The 27353-nt window shown below is 42.3% G+C and overlaps 1 long non-coding RNA gene across 1 annotated transcript; it reads right to left on the bottom strand.

Annotated features, from left to right (window-relative positions):
- Positions 1-4578: 4578 nt before the first annotated feature.
- LOC116448384 lies at positions 4579-20110 on the bottom strand. The gene is made up of 3 exons (XR_004241919.1): positions 19570-20110; positions 16690-16836; positions 4579-7789 (listed from the first exon to the last, which is right to left on the bottom strand). It is a non-coding gene; the product is annotated as an uncharacterized LOC116448384 (long non-coding RNA).
- Positions 20111-27353: the final 7243 nt, after the last annotated feature.

Below are 27353 nucleotides of genomic sequence, written 5' to 3' on the forward strand. Positions count from 1 at the left end.
AGTTCTGTGTAGTCTTGAATTCAAACATTTCTCTTTATTCCATCTTCACTGATAGATGTGAACAACAGACTTGGAAGTTTGGGTTAAAATCTTCGCCGTTTAGGTGAGAACAGGCAGTATTTTAAAATTTTTTCAGTTATGTTCTGGAATTAAAATATTAATCCTCTTTTGAAGGTTTTGTTGGAAACAGTTTTTTTACAGAAAGTTACTTATGGTGACTCTTTTATTCCAAAGCACAGAGAGTATTTATTTTTTCTATATCCATAATTATAAACCTAATGAGCCTATGCCAGGCTTCTTCTCCCTCGGTTTATCAAGGACATTGAAAGCAAGAAGAAAGGGCATGAAACCCTCTCTGTAACTCTGCAGTGAAAACCATGGAGTTCACCACTGTTGCTGACCTGTGCTGGCCAATCCAGGGAATGGCACTTTCCTGGCGCTTCAGGAAGGATATCAGTCTTTCCAAGCACACAATAAACCTTTCCCAATATCGCCAGCAGGCTGGATCTGTTACTGCAATCCTTGCAGACATCCCTGAATTCGGCACTTTGTCGTTTTTTGTCTGCAGTGCATCCACTGAATTTTGTAAATGACACTTGGATTTCAATCTGTTCAGCATAGGATTGGGGAGCTGTTGTACCAGGAGCCTTCTGAGTACAAATCACATACATTTGACGCAGGCGTTTCTCGTAAAATTCATAAAGATCCATCAGACAAGCAGAAATTCCAAAACTCCTTGCATTTCATTGCAAGTTGCACATCTGAAGTACATGGATATAATTAAAATAGAACAGTTTAAAGCGGAAGTATTGGAGAGTCTATTCAGAAAATACAGAATATTCCATTAGAAGATGAAAAACTCTCTTTGAATTTCTTTAGGCAGATGGAAGATTTAAAATACAGGTCTCCTACTCCCTGGGAAAATCCTGCTCCTCTCACCCTGTAGGAATTAGCTGTGATGAATCCTTTTCTGGTGGACTTCATGAGCACAATCTCTCTTTCTCCTGTTTACTTCTCCCTGAAATTCAGGGAATTTGGCATAAAATCACAGTGTGTAGGGAGGGAAGGGGCTGATGGATGGACTTATTTTGCTGCAAGAATTAAAGTAACTTAGCCCAGGGCCTAAGTCTGTGTTCCAGACTTGCAATGAAACCTCCTTGTGGGGCTAAAAGAGAGCTCAAGTTTTAATATATTTTTTCCCATTTTTTAGTAGTTTTCAATTGCTTGCCTCATCTTTCTCCTCCACATAGACATTTGGAAGGAAAAACACCGAATCCATGTGTTTATGGATACTGTGTTTCTGCTTTTTGCCAACAGTCCCATTTTGCATAACAAGATTTATGCTGTTAGAAAGCCCCAAAATGCACTCAGCAGCTCTTCTGTGCCTGTTCTTTTAGCTCTCCTGGTGTCAAGCACAACCATTTGTTTTCTTGAATTTTAACCCAATTGTAGAAATGCACCTCAGGGTCCAGCAAGAATACGATTATTTTTGTCCTATTTACAATGTCTCCAGTCACTTTTAGGTTGCAAAACTGCAAACAAGGAAAACACAGTTGTTTAACCCACTGTTAAAACCGGGTGTTTTTTACAGTTTTGAACAAAAAAACAGAGCCTAGCATTAAATAATACCTTAATGTTATGTTCAGTTTTCAACCTGGGCTCAGGGAGATGTAGGAGGGGGCAGATGTGCTGGCAAAACATTTGCCTTGTTCCTTCTCAGCTTGCATTCTACAGGACATAATCCCTGGGAGTGTAACCCCATCCCTGGGAGTGTAACCCCATCCCTGGAAGTGTCCAAGGCCAGGTTGGATGGGGCTTGGAGCAACCTGGGACAGTGGAAGGTGTCCCTGTGGCAGGGAGTAGCACTGGATGGGCTTTAAGGTTCCTTCCAACCCAAATCAGTCTGGGATTCTGGGATTCCATGAAAATCTTTACGCATTTAAAACTGTTTCACTTGCAGTTTGCTCTCTATTCTTATTCTAAAAGAACTTTGAAGTCAGCAGGAAATACATTTATGTTTGGTCAAGTCGATCAAGTTCAAGTGAAGATGTTGCTAGTTTGAAAAATACATAGGCATAAAAATATATATGTTTATAGCCCCCTCTTTATAAAGTTCTAAGAAATTCTAGTATTTGCATAGGATTGTTCTATTTTATTTATCTAAATAGCAATGCAACAGAAGGATTTAGATAATTGGGGGGAAATAATGAAGACAAAAATGGAAAGAGATTATAGTGATCAATAGATTGTTGCTCTTTTTCTTTCATCCTTCCCAAAGTTATGCAGCCATGCTAAATGATTTAGCCCTGCATTAATGGGAAGCAATGCAGAAATATGTCAGCCATGTACCTTGTTTTCCTAATAACAAAACCCAACAATTGCTGGAACAAAATACTCTGCTGTCAGTGAAGAACAATAGAGAAAAAGCAACAAATCAAAGTTTTTGCTCAGTTTTATCCTCCAGAAGGAAAGAGAAGGCAGAGCTTTGCTGTGATCCAGTGGCACTTCTGTAGTTCCGCTCCTGCTTTTGATGTTCTGTGAGGTTGCTGCAGCATCTCCCCATCTTTTAAAGGGAAGCCAAACACTTACATCCCTCATAACTATTTTGATCATTATCCACACACTTGAAGGATCAGGAGAAAAGATCAGATGCTTGCTTTTGCTCCTGAAAAAGGAGAGAGAAAGCCCCCCCTGAATGAGATTGCTGATGCCACTCCAGTATTGATTGCTGCACATCAGCCAGCTCGGGGCACGCTGCTGGACTCCTCAGCACAGGCAGCTCGCTGGGAAAGATTAAAATGTGGCTGGGGGGCTCTTCAGAATTGGGAAACTCAAAGCAGGATCTACACTGTTTGAAGCGGAGGGGAAGAGGGTGAGGGAGAAGTGTCACTTGCCAAGCTCAGCCTCTCCAGCTGAACAGACAAAGCCTCAGTTTGGCACATCCACACAGGGAAACATCAGGCACTGGGCCACCTTTTGCCCTGCACCAAAACTTAAAAGCTTAAAAGCTTTTTTTTCCTGAAGAAGAATCTGCAGGCGGCTGTAAACTTTGTGTTTCAGGCACAACAGATACTGCAATGTCATTAATCTTAAAGGAACATACGATTTTTTAGACAGAAACTATAATATTCAGGACATTAATCCAGGTATAGTTGTTTTTCACAAATAATTTAATAATTATTCATAACAATGATGGCATAACTGCTACAGTAACTGTTTTCATTGCTGTCTCAGTTTACCATTATCATTTGAAGTTTTAAACCTTTCCTTAATGAAATAACATCCTTTAACAGATCCCAGTTTTCTCCAGCTTTATAAGAAGTGTCAGACTCTGTGATATCATTGACATCACCACGTCTTTGCTCACAATTTGTTTTGCATTTGAAAGCAGGTATTACTGCAGAGATGTTTTTAGGGGCTCATTTCACAACTGTCCATGAAAACCATGAAGTAAATTGTTTTTCAGCAGTGACATTTAATAGAAGCCTGTAGTTTTACTTTCCTGAGTGCAACAAGCACAAGCAGTGCTGCGTTTTCTTTGGCCAGTGCGGGGGAGGTGGTTTGGCAGGTGAGGAAAACAGGGACCGTGCCTGCACACCCTCGGTGCAGAACACAGTTCACAAACACAAGAAATGGAATAATTAATCCTAAAATGAGTCCAAAGTGAGACTGAAAGGTCAGCTGAGCTGATGGGCATGTTTTGCAGCACAACAATTTTGGAAATGGTATTGAACGTGTGCAGGTTACGCGGGGCTGGAAATGCCACCCATCTGCTTGTGCTGAGGTTTGGCTCTGGGTGCTGGAGTTACACAGATGAGGATCAGCCACGCGTGGAAAGGAACAGCAAAGATAATTTTGTGAGGGTGGGGGGAAGCTGAAAGTTTAAGTTCTCCCTGTTGTAGAGGTCTTAATCATTCATGCTGCTGCTAATAGTAAATTAAGTCTTTAAATGTCAGACCATTGTTGTGCATCTTTTCTGCATCAGAACCAAGGAAAATCTCTTGTTACTGGCATTCAACCTCTAGGAAAGGAGTCTTCAAGAACAGTTTTCCCTGTTGCTGGTCTGGAAAAGATGGAAAGCTGCGCCCCTGCCAGCCTCATTCCTCTGGGATGAATGCTGCATTCCATGCTACTTGGGTATAATATAAATTAACATATAATTGACATAATATAAATTAATATATAATTCATTCATATTTTGGTCAAAACCAGTATCCAAAACTAATCTGACCACAAACTTTAAACCACTGGCACTGGAGATGGAATTTTTCCAGGTTAGAAATTAAGTGCATTAACAAGACAAAAGAGAAAAAGCTGAAAATAAATATTCTTAGTGTTTTCAATGTCAGTAACGTACAATGGCTTTAAGCTGAAGGAGGGGAGATTTAGACGGGATATTGGGAAGAAATTGTTCCCTGTGAGGGTGGGGAGGCCCTGGCACAGGGTGCCCAGAGAAGCTGTGGCTGCCTCTGGATCCCTGGAAGTGTCCCAAGGCCAGGTTGGATGGGCCTTGGAGCCACCTGGGCTAGTGGAAGGTGTCCCTGCCCATGGCAGGGGGTGGAATGAGATGAGCTTTAAGGTCCCTTCCAACCCAAACCATTCCATGATTCCGTGACTTTATCAACAACAAATTCCCTGGCAACAAAAAACCCCAGAGAATCAGCAGTTCTCATAATGACTACAACTGTCACTTAAAAATACTTACCCTATAAAATATTTACACCTTAAAATGAGATGTGAGACTAAACACAAAATCCAGACAGAAGGAAACATTAATTTTAAATATGTGCTGTATATAATTGTAGATTAAAATATTACAGCTCGTCATTTTTTCTTGATGGGAGACACTGTTCTCCAAGCAGGCTTGTGAGGAAATATGACAGTTTTGACAGAACACATTTTGCAAACACAGGTAGCAATTTTGATAAAAATACACAGAATTCTAGTTTTATTCTTGTCAAATAAAGATATGTTGAATTTTCATTTAAAAATTACAGCTGTGTTGGTATAATTTGGTTCCTGTTAAATAAGTAAAACCAATCCAAGAATTAAATATTTAGATTTTATTAAAATAGACTACCATTTCTGGAGAATGTATTCTGGCCTCTTAAAACACATATTTATTTAGAGATTTTGTAGGTTTTCCTAGTTTTTCTTTGGACAGAAGCATTGATCTATCAGCATTGCACCACTTTTGTCCCGAATTCAGTATGTTTAATATCAGTGTCAAGGCTGAAGCCAAAGATTTCATACTTCAAACACTTAATGATGTCACAGTCCAGCTTTAGAAGCCCCATCACTACAAACTCTCCTTAGATCAAGCAAAATAATAAAACATCAGTGAGATTAGTTCATCCCTTTTGTCCGATTCACGTATTTTTTCCATGAATTGTTAAATGCTAATATTTTACTCATTCTTTGGGCCAGCAACAATTCTTTAGTGTGACGCAGAGTTTATTTTGGGCCTTGATGCAGCTCAAACAAAAATCCTGCAGAATAATAATGTTATTTAATTGTATTCATCACCTGAATGAGTCAGTGTTTAATAAACCTAATCAGCTCCCCCTTCCTTCCTGCAATCAGGTGTGGCAGCGTGGTTTTCCTCCCACCACAGAGAGCTGGATCTCAATTAATCAGAGCACTGCAGCTTCACCTCACTCCATTTAAACCCTGTGCTGAGCGCTGCCTCTGCTGTGTCCTGGGATTTACTGCCACGAATCAACTGCAGCTCATTCCCATTGAACTGGACCTGTTCCCACGTTCACACCTTGGCCCCAGCACAGGGGCGTGGGGATTCAGCTTCCCTGAGGCTGGAGGTTGGTTATGGCAGCACTGGGGTATTTTGGGAGTGCTCCCAGGCACGGAGTGGCCTTGTTGGGGTGTCTGTGCAGGGGCAGGAGTTGGACTCCACAATCCCTTCCAGCTCAGGACATTCTGTGATCCCCTAATTCCATCGCAGCAGCAGCTCCTAATGACATTTTTGTTCCTGCCATTTGCCAAAGGAATGGTTTCAGTTCTCAGCACACAAGGAGGGGTAAAGAGACATTCTTTGGTTACAACCACGACAGAGCCATGGAGCTCTATCACTAAAATATCTATATACATTTATCTATAAGCTGCAACATCATAAATGGAATTTCATAAAACCTTGTTGCATATAACTTCATCCTTCTGGGGAGCAGCAAAGTCACATTAACACACCCACGACGAGGAGGGGTAAAAGGGAGTTTCTCCCACTTAACCATGTAAGAAGGATGGACTTTGTCAGGTGAAGAATGCTTCAGGAAGGGCTAAAGCTGAAGTGATTTTAAACTGTAAATTAGTAAAATCATTACTCTGCCTTCTCGGAACAAATTGATATTAATGTTGTAGCACTGTGACTCATCTGACCACGCTTCAGGAGCAGCAGCCATGTCCAGAGGGGATTTTTGTTAGGTTCTATATTTGTTTTCTCGGGTTTTAGGATAGAAGCGTGCTTACAAGCTGTTCAGGGTCTGTATTCCATGTTTAGACAGTATAATCTGCTTTGTACCTATTGACTCTCTTTCCTTGGGACATCAAATTTCCTCTCTGGGACATAAAAACAAGCATGCATTCATGGTATAGACAGGATAGAGATGTCCCTGTGTGTACCAGGCAAGCATCCTGATTTTATAATTTCTATATCCTTTGAAAAATAGGTTTATGTGCCTGTGGTGATATCACCAATTCCTGACTTTTAATGGAAGATTTGGGGACTGACAAACACTGCACATGTAGCAGCCCTTCTCTGAAATAAAGATGTTCTTCTCTCAATTCCAATGAAAACATGATGCACAACAGCAGCAACAGCAATAACTGAGGTACCTTCCAATAATAATATCATTAAGAAAGCTAATACTTGATAAGAAAAATGAAATGAAGGAAAATTAATAGCAGTATTATCAACAGACTGAATCGTGACCTATTGTTGCGCAGACACCTGACTTTTACATGGCTATTCCAGGAAAATCACAAGTTTTATTTTCAAGCTGGCTTGTCTTGGACATCATCTTCATTTTGTAAGCAGCAGGGAAAAATTTCAAAGAAATGCTGTTCTACTTATGAGCACTTAATAATATAGCCTCAATATTTAACATTATTTACAGAAAACGACTCTCTCTGTCAAATTCAGCCGGGCATGGTTTTATAGATGGTTTCAGAGCACTAACTAGAAAAAAGAAGGTGAAAGGCAAAGTAAATTGTAATTATGTCTTGCCATATGGCCCTTGTATAAGGAGGAAGAGGTTTCTCACTGTATATTTTTAATTCAAAATGAGCTACCCTTTGTAATACAGCAGCAACAACATCTTGAAGAAAATGTGTGACCCTAAAATTCAGGTGGGTCACTTCTGCCTGGGACATCCATTAATAATTACCTTGATCAGACAGTGGTGATTAATGGACCTCAGGTGTTCCAACAGGACAAAGTGAAAACATTTGAGGCTTGGCTGAACCTCAGAGGGAGAGGAGGGGTTGCTCTGAAACTCAATTATACAAGGTTAAAGTTCCAGTGAAGATTATTCCTGTAAAACTTGGGACAGGCTTCCAGCTCCTCAGCAGCCACCACAGCACACAGAGGGGCTGGATTTTGTCTGTTAACCTGTTCTAGTTCTGAAAGAGAGAGATTTCCTGGGAACTTTGGCAGCAATCTGGGCAGTGTTCTGTGCAGCTCAGCAGCCAAAGTGACTGCTTCCCAGCAGGATAGGAAGGATAGTGAAGGAGTGTCACTTTGGGAAATGCACTGCCAGTGATCCTTGGACAACATGAGCTGTGGAGAAGAGGGGAAAAAAGAGAGAAGAAATAAAAGTAAGTCACATTTTTATTTCTGTCCACAGCCTAGCATAACAAAAGGTAAATCTGGTGTGACTCAGTGGGCTTTGGGGAGATGGTGTAAACTGCAGGCACCTCTCCCATGCAGGGGTTCCCCAGAGCCAAAGGTTTTCAGCATGATGGTTATGGTGGTAGGAAACCTTGTTCCATGTTATTTCCCTTTGGCATCTACTTGAGGTCAGCCTGATATTCCCCAGCTGGAAGATAATTCCCTCCCACCTTTTCCCCATGAAGAACAAAGGCATCTGGAGTTACTCTCGCAATGTTAAATACCCACATATTGATTCCATGAAAAGCACCGAGGAACAAGTTTTACCCTTCTGAGAGTTGATAGCTTCTTTCCATGAGAATTCTCTCCTCTTCAAAGCAGAAAAGAGAAGAGATTGCCCTTCTGTGTCCTTGGAAGTCTTCCCCTTGGGCTTTTTCCTTCAGCCTCCCCAGCCTCTGTGAAGCTCCCCTCATGCTGGGGGATGTGCTGAAGCTCCCCTGTGCTGCACACTGACACTTCTGGCCAGCCTTTTCCTCCAAAATCTCTATTTTTTCTGGGATTGAAACCAAACATAGAGCCCAGCTCTCCTTTCCCTTGGCAGCTCAATGCCAGGTGCCTCAGCAGGGTTAATTCCAGTACCCTGATTGCAGATTTTATTTATATATTGTGATACTACTTCCAAGGAAATGTCTGGAATATAAGAAATTCCTGCAATTGGGGCTGCAATACAAGAGCAAAGTAATTCTTTCAATTTCCTGTTACAGATTTCTGTTAAAACCTGCCTGGCTGAGAAAGAGAAACATTTAAATGAACAATTTTCTGTTTGTGCAATTTGTGTACAAACAAGTCCTTTAAAACAAAGTTTAAGGTTCTTTTTTTCTTATATTGATAAGGTTCATTTTCCTCACACACCAACAGTCTTTTCCTTTATTTTCCCAACAAAGTATTTGATTTCTGCTGCTTGAGTTTCTTGACTTGCCTCTGTAAGTGGCCCTCATGAGGTTCATCAAGTGCTATAATCTTTAACAATAAAATTCAATGGGTGTTGCCTTTTTTCCTTACAAAGTGTTTTTTGCACATAATTCCAGTGAAATTTAAGGAAATATTCCAGCAACACTATTTTTCAAAGAATTCAGTCTGACTCATTTTCAAGGTTCAGAAAGGCATTTCCCCATATAACATTGCCTTGACATTTGCAATCTAAGGAATGTTAGACTAAAAAAAAAATCAATAACAATATTATTCAATGAAATGAGTGATATTTCTGGGAAGAAAATGATAAAGTTCAAATTTATTTATTTTTAAAAGTGTATTGAGTTAAAAGTTTTCCTCGCCCCACTGTAAACCTGATACTCGTGATAACAAAAAGTGGGGCTTCATAACCACTGTTTAGTGGGTCAGTCACATGTTAATATTAGGAGATATAATTTTGTGGGCTGACAAAGTCTTTTTTTCTGTAGAAGACTGAAAATTTTTGTGTGTCCTCCACAGAGAGCTCATTTTCTCCTCCTTTTGCTGGAAGTTTTCTGATGGGATCCAGCACAGCCTGAAAATGTGGCTTATTTTTTTGCTTTTTTTGCACTGAGCTTGGTACATCTTGGAATTCCAGTGCCAATTACACAGGTTTTTATGGGTTCTTGGAAGGAGAAAAGGAAAACTGGCAAAGTTAATAAGTGCGAGGCTGGTACAATAGTGAGAAGACAAATAACAATCCAGTGCAAATATAAGTCAGAGTTCTAAGATTGTGGTACTGCTGGAGGATAATTTTTATGAAACAATAAAGTTAAAGGCATCAGAAAAAGGCTTTGTTCCTCATATGAAAGGTTTAGATGCTCAACAAAAATTGGGCAATATATATCCTAAGTAATAACATCTTGGAAAAAGAACCAGTTTTAAAGTAAAAGCAAAACAAAATTAACAAAAAAAGGGGGGGGGGGGGGAGGAGAAGAAACAACATCTTTGGTATGAGCAGGGTTAAGATTTCTCCCTGTTTCCTTATTCATTTTCAGAGTTGTTTTAGAAGTACATGAAACATGGGGTTGCAGAAAAATCCATCCCAAGAAAGACAAATGCCAAGTTTTTGTTGGGTGTGACATGGGCAGCAGGCTGGAATGTTAACTTTTGCCCTGGTCACCAATCAGCAGATAATGGGATTTCTAGTTGGAGTGTATCTATTTTTCTCCTTTATTTTTGTATGGGAACGTGTTTGCTTTTCAGTGCCTAACATTTACCTAATGCATTGTGTCTCACAACAAAATAAATTGTCTGGTTTTCCTAGCACTGAGTGGTTCCTAACATTGTGTAGCAGAGGAGTCTCAGGAACACTGAGGTCATCTGGAAATACTCCCCTGGCTGTGGTTAGTTACAAATATATGGGCTGAAGTGGAGGAAAATCGTCCTTTTTTGATCACAAGACTTGCTTCTTATGTCAAAGAGCAAAATTGATGTTGATCATAAAGATTAAGTAAGGAGGACTTCCACTGCCAAGTCTCAGGGTTGAATCTTTCCTGGAGATGTGATTCGCTTATGGAGTCAGTGGGAAATCATAAATACCAATATTATGGTTTATGGAAGACTTGAGACTGTTCCCTACACACCTAAAGCAGAATATGGAATGACACTGGGAAGATTGCTGTGAACTTATTTTATGCAAATGGTTGTGAGCGGAACGGATTGAAATTCATTCCAAACTGGAAAATATAAGACTTTTCCTATGATTCCTGGGGATGTTCTGTGCAGGGCTAAGATTTGGACTCAATGATCCTTGTGGATCCCTTCCAACTCAGCAGTTTCTGTGATTTCTGTGTTGTTATTCCCTCCGAGATTTTTCTTCCTTCATCACTGGGAACAAGCCAGAAGCTGTTGGACAATAAACAGATGAAGTGAAATATCTGTGTGGTTCCTCAAGAGCCTGGCTGAAATTACGAAATTATCCAGTGTGTAACTAAATGTGAATTTTCGCATAAAACACTTGAGTTTCCTGAGTTTATTGTTGGGAGAGTGACAGCCCCATCTATTATTTAGACCTCAACAGGCACTATCAGTGCACAAAACCCTCACATCCCTCGCTGCTGGCTCATTCTAGGTTAACTAAATTCATATTCATGATTTTTAGTAAGAACAAAGAAGTTGTTGAACAGTAGGAAAGAGAATTTTTTTAAGAGAAACCCATGGAGAAGAGAAGTGGAGGGGTGAGCAGCTTCAAGAGAAACTGGAGATTGCACCTGGTTCAGCACTGAGCTGCTCGAATTCTATCACCAAGGTGACACCAAGCCCTGTGATGGTGAAAAGGGAGGAAAAAAGTCTCTTTTGTCATCTTCTGTAGATAAACTTCAGATAATGATGTGCAGTTAATGCAAGAATACATAGAATTTCAATATTTCTGTAACGAATTTGGTGCCTCTGTGTTTGAAGGAACTTTCCCAGAGATGCTCTGAAGAAAAAATATTTTGATTTGTAATGAAATTGATAAAATAGCTACTTATTTCCATTCTTGTTCCCAAAATGTTCACATTAACAAGTTGCAGGTAAACATTTGTTTTGAATGTGTGTCATCAGTGCAAATATTGAAAGGAGCAACCTCTGCATTTGTTCTAAACCCAGAGCTTTACCAAAAGCACTAAACTCACAGCACCTGTTGACCATATATCACATTTGTATAGGTTTAAAGCGTAGAATCATGGAATATCCTAAGTTGAAAGGGACCCACAAGGATCCAGTCCAAGCCCTGGCCCTGCACAGACACCCCAACAATCCCAGCCTGTGCCTCCCTGAGAGCATTGTGGAGATTTTTAGCTCCTTGATTTTACCAGGCCTTGACATTTCCTGATGAAAAATTCAGGTAAGACATAACCAAAAGCTTAGTGGAAAATAACCCATCAAAACTAAAAAGGCTTTAAATATTAAATAGTTTTTACTTGAAGTTCTTGAAGTGAATTCCCTACAGGATGAGGAATCTGTGTCCTTGAGCTGTCTTTTTAACTCCTTCATTCACCTTCTCCTACAGCCTTTCTCTACACTCTGCTTTTTAGTATATGCAATTGTTTCTTCATTTGTATGGATTCATGCTCTATGATAAGTGATTCCTGTACATTTGGCTTTTTTTGAGCTATATTTAGATCTAGCAAAACTTCTCTTTCTGCTGGAAAAATCACAAGAACATAAAAATCAGATAGCCGGAAGCCTCCACAGATCTCTCATGTTTAATTTTTCCAAGTTGCTATAGTAACTTATGACAAAAAAACCATCATGTTGTTTAAAAAACATACCCTAGGTAAGATAAGAAAACTTGACAGAAAACCAAATTAAATTCCACTCCAAGAGAGGAGATTGAGACACATTAAAATAAAACAGATACCACCATATTTCAGATCTATGTAAAAGAGAGCATTTAAAAATCTACAGATGGCAACCAGTCTTTAATCTGCAGCAATATAAGTAAACAGCATGAACTTTGTTTTAAATTTTCTTTGTCTGTCCCAAGGGGTTGGTTGGTGACGTTTATCTTCCTGTTCATTCCAACTTCTTTGTATGAACTCATGGAGTTAGAGAGGAATTCAGCTGTGAAAGTGTAAAGGGATTTTAAAAAAATCAAATCCCACTCAAATCCACCCCCAAGAGAATCTGTGGCTGCCCCTGGATCCCTGGCAGTGTCCAAGGCCAGGTTGGACGGGGCTTGGAGCACCCTGGGACAGTGGAAGGTGTCCCTGCCCATGGCAAGGGGTGGCACTGGATGAGATTTAAGGTCCTTTCCAGCCCAAACCTGTCTGGGATCCAATAAAGTCAACACAAAACCTCTTAACAAATGGGACTTCCCAAAATTCAGGAGAATTTCATAGTGAACAAGTGTGCCTTAATCTCTGCTCAGATTATCTGTGTCCTTTAAAGCAACATGTTCCCAGCTCTTGGAAGGCTGATGATAATCTGCTTAAAGCAGAGGAATTAGCATCTCTTTATTAATACAAAACCACCAAAATTCCCATTGCGCTTCCACCTCCCTGTCATATAATCCCTTGCAATAAATGATATGCAAAGAATATTCCACTTCTCTGAAGATGAAGTTCAGTTGACTTAGTCAAAATCCACAATCTACAAAGTACATCAAATATTCTCTGCATCCATTAATAGCTGATTAAACAGTGACACTGAAATACTGCATCAAATTGTTTCCCCTATAAAAACTTTGAAGAGGCTCCTTGAAGAGTCTATTCCTATGTGGAAATCTGAAACATTCTCAAGGACAAAATGAAGGGATAAAGGCAGGCTCAGAGATGCCCTGTAGGCGACCTTTTGGTGGACTAAAAACTGCATGTTCCTTGCCATTTTACAGGCTCCTGTCACCAAGCATCTCAGCCCATCTTCAAATATTATGGTCCTTTTTAGTTTACTTGTTTCGATAATAAAATAGTAAAAAATGTTATTGCTCATTTCATGGTCTTAATTACATTTAAATTGCACTGACTTACTATGGTGAGGCTTGCAAAGATGAAAGAACAACCTGGGGTCAGTTTTGAGGCCCTCAGGATGAGACAGACACTGAGGGGCTGGAGCGTGTCCAGGGAAGGGAACGGAGCTGGGAAGGGGCTGGAGCCCCAGGAGCAGCTGAGGGAGCTGGGAAAGGGGCTCAGCCTGGAGCAAAGGAGGCTCAGGGGGGACCTTGTGGCTCTGCACAACTCCCTGACAGGAGGGGGCAGCCGGGGGGGGGTCGGGCTCTGCTCGCAGGGAACAGGGACAGGAGGAGAGGGAACGGCCTCAGGCTGGGCCAGGGGAGGCTCAGGTTGGACACCAGGAGGAATTTCTTCACTGAAAGAGTGGTCAGACATTGGCACAGGCTGTCCAGGGCAGTGCTGGAGTCCCCATCCCTGGAGGGATTTAAAGCCTTGTCAGAGTGGTACTTGGGGATGTGGGTCAGTGGTGGCCTTGGCAGTGCTGGGAGATTGCTGGACTCGATGATCTCGGAGGGCTTTTCCAACTTGAACGGTTCTAGGATTCTATTTTGGAGCAGTGAGGAACAATTAGAAAAGGACCGAGAGGAATATTTTGAGGGAGATAAGAAAGATGTGCTGACATAGCTTTGGATGGTGGAAAGGATCCCATGCTGGTTAAGATGAAAGCTGAAGAAAGCAGACATCTTCTGAGGAGAAATTGAACTTGGAGATGAGGGAGAATAGTTGCACATTAAACTCACTAATCAGAGACCAGCCAGGAGAAATTAGCATGATACAGAAAATCAGATTCTAACATTAAATTAATGTTGATTAAAAAGTGAGAAACTGATTGCAATGGAAATAGAAGCCCCTTCTTCATCCATGGAGCATAAGCACCACAAAAATTAATTACTAAAAAAAGTTCAGCTACTGAAGTATTTAATATTCCATAAATGAGCTCCTGGCTCGGAGCAAAAGAGTGGCTTCCTTTGTCAGTTTGCTTTGCTTGTGGAATCACTAAGAACAATATTGATGGCACTGAGAAATGTGCAACTGGGCTTTTTTCACAATGCTGAGCCTACTTAGTCCTGACAAACTGGAACACAGAGCTCCAGGATGAATGCAAACTATCAAACACTGGATCTTTACTCCAAGTAGTGGAAATGTGGGCAGTCTATTCAAAGAGTGCAGCTACTACACTACAGCTAATTTATTAATCATAATTGAGGTGCAATATCCTGCATTATTTAAGGCTTTCCTACATTTCCACTTGCACAGTTATTTCAGGGAGATTCATAACTGTTGGCATGTGGAGCAGTCATTATTCTAATTAGGAGGGAAAATACCGATGGCTCAGTTCATCCTCCAACAAATCAATATTTAATTAACAATATGTCACTACCCAAATGTGTGGAATTAAATTTTGTGAGGGTAAGACGACAATACTGGTCTTTACCCACATTGCTCTATGCTTTAAAATACTTGGACACATAAGTGAAAATGTACAAAAAGGCTGTCACAAAGCATTCAGGCAGCCATGGCCTCTTTCAACCCAGCCTCAGTATAGTAATAGATTTGGATTTTTTTTTAATCTAGATTTCTCCCTTAACTTAGATCCTTCCGAGCTGTATGAAAAACCAAAAGTCCTCCAAAATATCAGTGTGCAGAGAGCTCTGGCTGCAAGTCAGGCACATTAAGTACCTGGGCTCTGTGAAACTTGGAGGGGAGTTAAACTTCCTTTCCATCACCATTCTTCTGCTGGGGTCTTTCCAACAGCTGGTACCTAAATGTAACCTGGAATATTTAGTGCAGAGGATAGCAGTGTTCCTAAGGGAACTTTGGAAAATCTTCTGCAAATGCTTCACCTCTATTGAAATTGTTTGCCAGAGTTTTACTGGACAAAATACAGAGCTAAAAATTGAAGTGGGGCAATCTTTGGCACATCGTGAATAATCTCAAATAACCCAGCAACATTCCTCTGGTTTTCTTCAATTTCGTGCTGGTGGTAATGAGGGATAATGTTTAGGAATATTTCTTTTTTAGGAATGTGATTCTGTAATGTCTGACAGGCAAAAGGACACGGAAGATGAGAGAGAAGACGGGATTGAAAAAGGCACACAAATGGTCACAACAATATTCTCAACATAGAAAATACCTTAATATTTTTATGTTAAGAATGTCTAGAACATTACTAAATATTAGAAATACTAATTTTCCATATGCCCACTTCCCTGGGGACAAACAACAAACAGTACTTTCTTGAGCATCATTTCAGGGTAAATTAATTCTGTGACGAAAGGTAAATGATTCTTTTTTTCAAGGCTAATAGCTGCCCTTATATTAATTTAGAGATCACAGATTTGTTATTCATTTATGGTTTCTTGTATTTATTCTTCTTAAAAGAGAAGAGAATCTTGCTCCTATGGTACATTCACAGTCTTTCCCAGTCTTGAATGAATTGTCACAGCTTGGTTTTAACCCTTTTGAAATATTAAACTTGTAAGCCCTGGAGACTTTTAACTTTCCAGGTGGTAGCAAGTTAAGCCTCGTCTCAGGCCTCTGCTTTTCCCTGGTACATGACCACCAGGCAGGATATAATCGCTGTAATTCCTTCAAAGGCAGGGAAGGAGATCAAACAGTGCCTTTTCCTGCAATAACTCGGCAAATCCCAGGTGTGAATGTTGAAGCTTTCCCAAGGCCATGTGTGCACCAGGGTCAAACCAGTGCCAAGTCAGAGCTCTGGAGCAAGGATTACCCTTGGCAAAAACAGGGAAGGGGCAACTTTATTGCCACGGAGCTTTTCCTTCGTTACTACAAGGAAATTAGATTTATTCTTTAGGAATATATATGAATATCTGTAGGAAGATACTACACCAGTTGTTGTCCTGAGAAATAAAACCATTTAGGGCTTATTATTGCATAGAACTGCTCTGCCTATGGGTCCAGTTCTGAAGTCCAAATCAGTTCTTCAGCAGAGCTCTAAAATTCTAGGATTTTCCAATCTGAACTGAGGTGGGAAAAGACCTCCAAGATCACCAAGTCTAGCCTTGAATGAGCACAACCACACCCACTACAGCATACCCGTGTTACAATAATCTCTTTGTAGGAAGGGCATAGAGAAACCTATTCCACAGATACATTTTCAAGACTGTTTTACCCAGCTTTGCAAATTGCTTTCTTTGAAATTTTTAAGTCATTTAAATCAGTTGACATGATTTCCTCAGCTTTCTTCACTTGTAACTCCGTAAGTCATGCTCAGATTGAGGTTTCCTGTGCAAATAAAACCCCATGCCGCTGTGGAAACCCTGTGTTCGTGTGGAAACCATGCCCACCATGCATCTGTCTATTTTCAGAGAATTTCTACATTTTGATGTATTTCCAACTCTTCTTTTGACCCTAGAATACAGAAACTGGAAAAATTACCAGGTAACCTTCAGCTTGGCTGTCCTGCAATCTGGATGTGAACTTCTCATGCAATGAGTTATTTGTGTCCTTCTGCTTGAGTGCTTCTGTTCCTGCTTCTTTTTCCTTCCACTTTCAGCATGGTATTTAGGAGTGGAGTCAGAAAATCTGGAAAAAACATAGGAATCAGAGAAACAGGACCACATTTCAATCCATCATCATATGTATGAGAGAAACAGCCTGTAAGAGATTATTTTGTCCTTTTATTCACAACGCACTGCTTGCAAAAGAGAGAAGAAGAGATTTTTAATTTCATTTGAGACACAAACCAAGATCAGAATCAGGTTCCAAACATGCTAATTGTTATCCCACAGGCTGACTGGAAACACCATCTGATTACAGTTCCATTTTGCTCTACTAATTAATATACATAAAAGTCACTTATTTATCTTTTTGCCTTGGAAACAAAAGAGTGAAGCAACAAAACCAGGTCTTTCATCATGAGGGAAAGAGCCAGAAACAGAAGAATAGGCTCCAGAACCTGATCAGCTTGTCTTCCAGGAGAGAAAACTATGATCAAAACCAGGACTTGCTCTCTATATTCCTGACCTGAAAAATCAACTGCATGTGACAGTTTTCTCTCTGTTGTCAAGGTGGAAGTTGTTACCGCACCTTGCTGGGTGAAACTCAAGCTGCAAAGTAAGAAATGCACAGTAATTTAAGGATTTTAAAAATCCTGTGCATTAATTAGAAAAAGATATGCTTTGTGTTCCTACTGTTCTCCCACATTCTCCATGTGACACCCCAAATTACCATCCACCTCATTTAACTTGTTAGGGATATAAGATACCTGGATGTGACCGTGGCATAGTCTCACATCACAAAAATAAAGGTCCTTTGATATCTGCCTCCCTAAACCCAAACAGAACAAAGCAAATGCTGTCTGCAAATAATTTACATTTCTTTAGGTAGCATATTCCTTAATGTCTTTGGAAACTGCACAAAGCGAGGAAACGTTTAAGTGGGAATCCTGATAGATTTGGGGAGACTCCCTGGGGTGGGTTCCATCCTGCTAGGCCTACTGAAGATGCTGATTCTGCTGCCTGAAACACAACTTCTGCCTGACCCCAGAGACCAGACTGGGACAAAACTCTGACTGGCCCCTGGCATGAGTGCGTAGGAGTAAAAATTCACCTTTTTTTTTTTCTTAATTCCTCCAAATGCCCTTTTTTCTGAGCTAAGGATACACAATGAAGGTGCCTCTAAAGACCTAAAGAAGCAGGGTGCCTTGGCTCTGGCTGGAACCAAAGCAGAAATGCTGATCTAGAAAGGGAGACCTTCCTTGGGCAGGCAGGTTTTATTGTCAATTCCCTTGCAGCTGTGCTGAGCCAGTGATGAAAATCTGCCTTGCTCCAGTTAAATATGAGGGACAGCTGAACAGAAGGGATATCATTTTCAATTCCCTGTTTATTTATGCACATGCAATGCGGGATGGTGGTGGATCTGCACCACCACACAGGAATTTGTTAGAGATTCCTCCCCCAGCAGCAGAGCTGAACTCTGTGAAATCCTGGTGCCTGAGGCTGGAGCCCGGCTTTTCTCCATGCAGGATTTTTATCAGTGAACCTGTGATACTCACTCTCTGGCATTCAGGAAAAAAGGGAACTGTGCTGTTACCACCTAGAGGAATTTTATTGCAAGTGGAATGATTAAAGCCTGTGCTTCTGGGAGTGTGGGACAGGCCTTTATTCTTCCTGTGCCAATTACTGTGTGATTTGTCCAGCTATTGTTCCAGTTGTCTATGGAATACGACTCCACTCCTTATGGATTGGATTACAGGGAATGCTCGTGTTTGTGAGCTCTTAATTAAAAAGACAGCTCTGTCTAATTTACAGATAAGTCTAAGCTATAAAAGTCAGCTCTAGATTTCAACACCTTCCTTCCCTTTAAAGAAACAAAAGCATTTTTTAGGATTCAGGCTTTGGATTGGCCAATTAAATAGAGAAGGGCCAACTGTGAAATTCAAATCTGACTTCATCCCACAGAAACCTTTGCCTGGCAGACCTGATTTTGTCTTGGATGAAGCAGTGCAGATTTTGTACAAATAAACCCCACCTCCCCCTATTATTTAGATACTGCATTAGCAATAAATCCAGTCTTAATTATAGAATAGAATCACACAATGTTTCATCCTCATGGAAATAGCCCCACTTCATCATTCATGATTCCAAGGGGTGTGGTTATACCTTCCACATACTGGGAATACAGTCATGGTGAAAATGTTCTGTGTCTACACAGATAATTGCCCTAGATGGCTCAGATAAGATCTTCATTATCAGATAATTAATAACCAGAGCTTAGGTGAAAAATATTCAATTTATGTGGAAAATAACCATCTGAGAATGCTGAAGAGCTAGAAGATGCTCAACTGAATGCAAAAGGGTAAAAAAACCCATTAGGATTAAAAAAGATGTGTATGGAAAAATATTTGGATATTTGGGGTTTCAGCTTTGAAGTTTTTATGACTTTTTTTAATATATTTCTTATCTACCTATCTCACAGCTTATCAATATATAAAAGTATTCCATTAATGTTCCATATATTCAGTATCAGTTGAGTGTACGTCATAAATATAAAAACACTGTAAATTCCAAACATGATTTCTGTATTAAATCAGACACCTTTTCTTCTTATCTTTCTGTTCCTTTTCGCCCCAAGGATATTCCTTGACTGCTGTTGATCATTCCAGATTTATTTGAGTGAATGCCTTGCATTATTTAATACACTCTCTATTGCTCTCCTCTGGTAGCTGCTATTGAACAACAGCTTTTAAAACTTTTTTCCCCTCGTTATTTTGGTGTTTGTAGAAACTTTACAAAACAAATGTGAAGTCCTGTATACCTGTTTCATGTCAGAAAATTATTCCAGGCTGTTGCAGGCAGTCTTTCTTCTTTTGAGAAATGAAAGCTCTGCAAACTCTAGGGAAAAAAAAACATATCCTAAGGCAAATAAAAATAGTATCTTTTCAAAAGGGAGTTTGGAAGATGACTGACTTAATTTTTTAATTTTTTTTCAGCTATTAACCTTTCTGCCATTTCCTATCTCCCTCCCTCACATGTACATGATAAAACTACATTTCCAACATGATCAGGGGAGTCCCCACCAATTAATTTTCTGTTAGGAAATGCAGCTATATGATTTCTCCACTTCCATAATGATTTCAAGAGTTAACACACTCATCTCCACAGCCAAGATGCTCTGCATGAAAAAGAAAGTGGCAACGGTCAAAACCACGGAAAAGGGAGGTAAATGAGAAAACAAACTCGTCTGCCTCTTAATTTTACCTCGTTTATCCACAGCTGGGGGCACTCGTATGTCCATGTCCTTGCTCACAGAATCATGGAGTGGTTTGGTTGGAAGGGACCTCAAAGCCCATCCAGTGCCACCCCCTGCCATGGGCAGGGACACCTTCCACTGGCCCAGGTGCTCCAAGCCTCATCTAAGCTGGCCTTGGACACTTCCAGGGATCCAGGGGCAGCCACAGCTGCTCTGGGCTGGGCTGAAAATCCTTAAAAGTGTTGAGTTTGCTACAGACAAAGCAGCCCAAAGTGATTTCAAATGTTTTCAGTTAAAGCCAAGATCACCAATTGTGGCATAAATTATACTGAAAGTACAAATTCAACATCCATTGAATCTGGGTTTCATTGAGAAGAAAAGTGGCACCTGGCAGGTCAATGCATGAACACCTGGGAGTTTCATAAGGAATTTTATGTTTAATATTGAGTGACCAAGACTTTTCCAAGTATGCCTCTGGAGTATCATATCCAGGATTTAGTGGGATCAGTAGTTGTTAAATTATCCAATTCCTGCCTTAAAAATGGTAAAACTTGCAAAAACCAAACAGAAAAAATGAGTTAAATAAAAAGGGTTCTGGCTTTTGACATTGCTCAGTTTCTCTCTTTACTCAAAACCGAAGTTGAATATTTATTTTCTCATTCTCATGGCTCTTTATAATAGGATTAGTACACATTATATGTATCATTATTCTGTATTGTACTACAGATGTGAAAATAACATTTAATGCATTAGAATATTATACACTTAACTCTTATGCATGAATATTTCCCTAGAGAGGGAAGAGACTAGAGAGTGCTGGGAAGAGATTTTGGGGTTATTCATGGCATTCCCAGCATGGTTGCAGCCATGGACCTGGATTCAGTCTTACGGTCCTAATTTAGGTGAAAGCAGAAAAAGTTTGTAGATATACATAAGATTAAAAAAATGTTTTAAGTTTTAGGAGATAATAACAAATTCTGCTGCTTAGTGGGGTTGAATTTGTTTTATGTATTATAAAACTTCCCATTTCTCATGCTATTTGTTATTTCTAATAGTAAGTACTCAAAGAATCACAGACTCATGGGTGCCCAAAAATTGTGACACCTGTTTAGAAAATATAATTGGGAACTTTATTTGTATTTTCACTGACCTTTCTACTTTGAAACTTTATTTTATATATATAAATATAGATATGTAATATATGTAAATCTTCAATGAGTGAAATATAACAGCCCTATTTACCAGGCTAGGAGATGTTTCACATGCAATTATGACAAACCAATTCATTACAATTCTTCATCTTCCACACTGAAAGTATTTCCTTCTACAGGATTTTACAGAACTTTTACAGAAATTCTTTTAGGCTTTTAATTTATTTTCCTTTTTACAAGTGCTGCAGCTCCCTTTAAAAATGTTCTTTCTCCGGAACAAACAGGTAATATAAAAATGAGGAAATTCTCTTAGTAAGACTTTACCCTTAGTTGTACAAAGGTTGTGTTTCTCCAGAGAATTGTTAACAGTGGGATATAAAAAGGGTCTGAGATCTTAAAAGTAACTTAAGAGCACCTGTACCATGCAGCCAAACCTGATGCTACTTTGCTACAATGAAAGTTGTTTTTCCCCCACCATTTTTCTCTTCAGATATTCCACCAGCAGCAATATTTCCCTGCTGGAGCCTGGGGCTCTTTAGAAAATGTATTTATTATTGCTGTGTTTATTGTTTATTTATTATCCTAATAAACATTTCTTTATGATTCAGCTTTGTTCCTCTTTTGCTTTACCCACAAGACTGTGCTGTAGCATCTCGCAGTAGGAATTGACCTTGAAATTCTTCACTTCATGAATGAAGTTAACATTTTTTGCATAGGAAGAAGGAAAATAAAATATTTCTTAATTACAGTAGCAAAACATTTGTTCTTGTCAAATGTTTTCCTTTTTTTTTCCTTTCTTCTTCTTTTCCTGGAAACATTTAAGAATAAATTTGCCCAACAATTAACAACAGTCTGGGGGTAGTTTGTATGTTAATGAACAGAACTGCATGAATCTGTAGGAACTCTCACTTTGCCTGTTCACTCCATGAATTTTAAAAGCTATAAAAACTTCACCTTGGAAGATATCCAAGCCTTTACTAATAGCCAACTCGGCAAGAAGTATTTTTCCCTGTTCAAAATTAATTATTTTTGCTAGTTTTTCATTTACCTATCAAGGAGAGGTTGTATTTTTTTTTTTTTTTAACAAAGATTTCCTGACATTTCCCTAGTTTCTACTGGAGATTTTTAGCAAAATAATCCTCAAGAGATGGTTTTTTTTTTTAATATTTTTTCCCCAGGGAGAGATTCTCCTGGAGTTTTCTCACTTTCAATTAGAGAAACTTCTTGATGATGCAATATTTTTGTCTGGATTGAGCCACCCTTTATGCATGCACTCCGTATTTCAGTACGCAGGCTGTAAATTTAGGAGTGCATAATTCACCTCAAACCAGAGGCTGACAGCATTTTATGGGTCTTACATTGCGTGCCACATCTTCCAGGCTCTTTCCCATCCTTCCCATCCTTCCCATCCCACTGCACTTCCCCACAACAGTTTATGAGAGGAAATGAAGACATTTTAGGAGTGGGAAAGCTTCCTGGAGTAGGAGAGTGTAATTATCTCCCTGGGGATTTAGCAAGGACAGCAGGCTAAAACACTCCTGGTCAAGGTGCCATATTATCTTTAACAACTTCATGTGGCCAGATCCACAACATACTTTTCTGCTGGATGAACAGTTTGTTGGAATGTCCGACCCAAGTGAACTGGCAGAACAACACTGGAGTGCTCCTGGTGATTTCACAATGCACAGCTCAATAAAAACAAAGCAGAGCCCTTGGATATTGCCTGCAGGTTACATCCTGATATTGCTGTAGGATAAAAATAATTCCACAGGGGAAAACAGATCCAAAGAAGGTCAGATGGGCATCAATTCTGTCTAATTCTGTCAGGACTCTTCACCATAGACAGCAGGGACACATGGAAGTGGGGGCAGCAGGTGGAAGGGGCGAATCCTCTCCCTCTACTCTGCTCAGGTGAGATCCCAACTGCTGCATCCAGGCCTGGGGTCATCAGCACAGGAAAGACATGGAGCTACTGAAGCAAGTCCAGAGGAGACCAGTAGGATGTTCCAAGGGCTGGAGCACCTTTGCTATGGAGACAGGCTGGAAGAGTTGTTCAGTCTGGAGAAGAGAAGTTTCTGGGGAGACCTGAAAGCCCCTTCCAGTGTCTGAAGGAGCTACAAGAAAGATGGAGAGAGACAATTTACACGGGATGGAGTGACAGGACAATGGGGAATGGCCTCAGACTCACAGAGAATAGGGTTGGACTGGATGTACAGAAGAAATTCCTGAGGGTGGGGAGGCCCTGGCACAGGGTGTCCAGAGAAGCTGTGGCTGCCCCTGGATCCCTGGAAGGTTGGAAGGATCCCAAGGTCAGGTTGGAAAGGGCTTGGAGGAACCTGGGCTAGTGGAAGGTGTCCCTGACCAAGGCAGGGGGTGGGACTGGATGGGCTTTAAGGTTCTTTCCACCCCAAACCAGGCTGGGATTCTGGGATTCCGGGACTCCGCTTCTTAGCACTGGATTGGTGCAGGAGGTGCTCAGCAGCCGCCTCAGTGGGCTGCAGGTCCCCTTTGCCTGAGTTCAGGAGGATTCTCCCTTTCCTTTGCAACAGCCTGGCAAGCACGGAGCCTTTCAGCCCACACCATTCCCCCTCTGGGCGAGCACCAAGACATTCACAGCCTCGCAAGGCTGCGCTGCCACCCCACGTGCTGCAGCCCCTGCCAGGCCTGCTCAGGGAGCCCAGGCAGCTCTGCACACATCTCCTGGCAATTGCTGATTTGGGAGCAAGCAGGAGCCGCACCCTGCACAGACACACCAAGCATCTGCTTTGCTCTGAACCCCAAGGACAGGCAGTGTCCAGCGTGGCACTCTGGGCCATCCTGGAGGTTTCAGCTGCACACTGGCTGTTGCCAAGCACGTGTCCTGCCAGGCTCCTTGTCTCAGGAGATTTTCACCGAGGCAGCAAGAGCTGCACTGGCAACTGCATTTTAGTGCTGCAGCACCTCTGGGGGCACCTGCCCCAGTGAGTGGGACCCAATGTCCTGGCAGCAAAATGCCTGTGTGCCTCACAAGGAGTTCCACAAAACGGCCTGGGAGCTGCTCCCCTGCACAACACGGACAAAGGCTTCGGGCTTCAGGATTTCCTCCCCAAATCAATGACTACAGTGCAGTGAAAACAAGAAGCGCTTCTGATTTATCAATTCAATCCTTTTATTTCAATAAAAGCATCTTATCTAACTTCTTCTAAAGTAGCAACAGCTACAGCTCCACTGCCTAAGGAACATATTCCAGAGGAACAGATTCCAGAACAAGTGCTCAATAAGACTATCAGGAACAAAAAGAGCTTCCTACCATTTTTCTTTACAAATGAATGCCTAGTTTAAACCTTCAGAGCTCTTTAGCTTAAACACTTGGCTTTCTTATATCACTGCCTAGGCTGAGCCCCAGTTTGTAATTTATTAATTAAACAGGAATAGAAGGCATGAGATTGGCCTTTATTCCATTATCTAAAACACTAGCAGGGAGCTCTACTAACATTTACCCCTACTTTCCCCTACAGACTTTAACTCTATTCCTTCTCCTAGTTTTGCTCCTCCAATCCTTGGGGCAGCAGCTACAATGGCCCCTCAGTCAGGAGCCTCCTGGCCCTCCAGCAGATCGACACTGCCACTGAGCTTGGTGTCATCTGCCAAATGACTGAGGGTGCCCTCGATCGTCTTGTCCAGGCCGTTGATGAAAATGTCGATGCCATAGTCAGGGTTTTGGCTACTCAGACCAGAACCCTGACTTGCTTTTGGCATTTGCTTTGCCACATCTGGTTTACTGTTAAGGTCCATGTCACAAAGAAGGGATAACAGGGTCCTTGACTGGGACCTTGCCAGGGTGGCGAAGGGGCCTTTAAAGCACATTGGTTGGGGAAGGGCACTGATCCATCCCAAGCCTGCCAGTCAGGTGCCAACACCACCCTCCTGAAGGGGACGGCCGCAGCACGGGGACAGCTGCAGCTGAGCGCAGGCCTTGCAGACGCTCGCACGTGCACCTGTCCCACTCCAGCAACTTCCTCCCACCAAATGGCCCCCAGGACAGCCTCCATTTCCCTGCAAGCTCTCCCTGCATCTTCCATTCAGTACAGACCTCCTTCCTCTGACTCTGTGCCCGTGCCCATGTAGAACACCAGTGTGTTCACATCATGTGGATACGTCTGGGCTGCCTCCAGCTGATCCAGCTTGAGAGTCCCAGCTCTCTGCCTATGGCTTGCATGGGGGTCCACTGAGCCCTTCTCTTCTTCAGTCCTCCTGGTTAGGTCTGTGTTTTCTGACCATAAGTCACTTGGGACACACACTGAGGCGCTCTCTTCTGCAGCACTCCAGCTCAGATTTAAGTCTGCTGCCCACTCTGTGGACAGCCCTGGCATGCTGCAGACAGACGTGAGCTCCTTGGAGAGGGACCCCTCCCCAGCTGGTGACACTGACGGGAATGGCTCTGCTTCTGCCCCTGCCCCCTGCCCCCCAAGATCTTCCAGCTCCTTTGGCGAAGGCCTGCGGGGGCAGCGCTCAGGAATCAGTTCCGGAGTTGAGGCCTTTTCCCTGCTATGAGGGGCTCTGCTGGGCAGAGCTGGGCCGTGGCCCGTGGCTGTCCCGTGCTCTGCCCGTGCCTCGCGTGGCCTCACAGGGGGCCTCTCTTCTCCACGACGCTGGCTTGGCTCTGTTCCACGTTCTTCTTGGGACAGCTCTTTGGGGCTGTCCACTTCCCAGCCTTCCTCCAGCTTGGAGAAGGGCTGCTCCTCACCGTCTGCTATTGGCAGGACAGCCCCCACTGCTGCCCCTGCCCCCTGCCCACCGACAGCTTCCAGCTGGCCGGGCCAGGGGCTGGGGGCGCAGCAGGGGCTGTGCGGGGCAGCTGCCCGGCTCTGTGCCCCTGCTGCGGGGGCCGCTGCCGCCGTCCCTGAGCCCGTGCCCTGGTCCAGGTGCCGCTGTGTCCCCGGCTGCTGGCCGCGTCGCCGGATCACAGCCGCCACCCTGCTCAGCATGGCCCGGGAGCCGCGCCGCAGCGAGTGCAGCAGAGCCTGCCCGCAGCCCCTGGGGCTGTGCGGGGCCGCTGCCCGGCTCTCTGCTGCTGCCGCCTGCGCGCCAGGGGCAGCACAGGAGTCACGGTGCTCCTCAGCTTCCTGCGGGGCTGCCCGTGCCTCGCAGCTGCGCCCCTGCACGGAGGAGGCCGAGGCTGAGCACCCGGCACTCGGACAGCGGGGCAGGGGGCTCAGAACCAGCTGCAAACCGGCTGGAACCAGCTGGAACCGGCGGGGACAGGAGTGTGTAAAGAGTGCGGTGACAGAGCTGTCACACAGCTCCTCGCAGTGACAAATCAGCCACTGCCAATGGAAGCCGTGGATGTGCCACAGCTTTAGAAAAGCTTGTTTTCACATCATGCACAGCTCTAAAGATGTAGAAGGCATTGCTGCAGGCTGAAATTTATTTATAAATAATTACAAGTTACAAAGAATTTTGAAAAATGTTCAAAACAGTCGAAGAACATCATTTTGTTGGTGTCTATTACGTGTGATAATTGCACACTCAGCTGAGAATTCCCTTCTAAAATCAGAACAGAGGGCCCACTGAAAAATGCAGAGGCTCTTGCACGAGGAACATGGGCAACACCAAGTTTAGGATCGAGACCTGGGATGTGAAAATCCTGGGCTCATTGGGAAAAGGGGTTTCCTTCCACCACAGTTAAGAATTCCATCATTTGCCCCTTTATAATGCAGAGTAAACCACAGGAGAACTCAGATGGTTCAGGAGGCAAAGGAAAAAACTCCAGAGATGAGCTGTTGGAAGAGAATTTCAAGCACGGCTGAAATGTTGACGTAGCTCTTATTTAACCTGGGAAAGTACAAGAGGAAATAAGGGGGAATCGTCCAATTTAGGAGGATTTAGATGGGATATTGGGAGGGAATTGTTCCCTGGGAGGGTGGGGAGGCCTTGGCACAGGGTGCCCAGAGAAGCTGTGGCTGCCCCTGGGTCCCTGGAATTGTCCAAGGCCAGGTTGGACAGGGTTTGGAGCAACCTGGGATGGTGGAAGGTGTCCCTGCCCATGGCAGGGGTTGGGACTGAATAAGCTTTGATGTCCCTTCCAACCCAAACCATTCCAGAATCCTGTGATTTGTCTTTCTGGGCTATTACCAACTTACTGCATCCTGTGCTTAGCAGTGGCCTGTAGAAAATGGTAGATCTGTGCTAATTAAAGCCAAATAAAAGATTAGAAGG

The sequence above is a fragment of the Corvus moneduloides genome, chromosome 9 (assembly GCF_009650955.1).
Source record: "Corvus moneduloides isolate bCorMon1 chromosome 9, bCorMon1.pri, whole genome shotgun sequence".
In the NCBI taxonomy this organism is placed as follows: domain Eukaryota; kingdom Metazoa; phylum Chordata; class Aves; order Passeriformes; family Corvidae; genus Corvus; species Corvus moneduloides.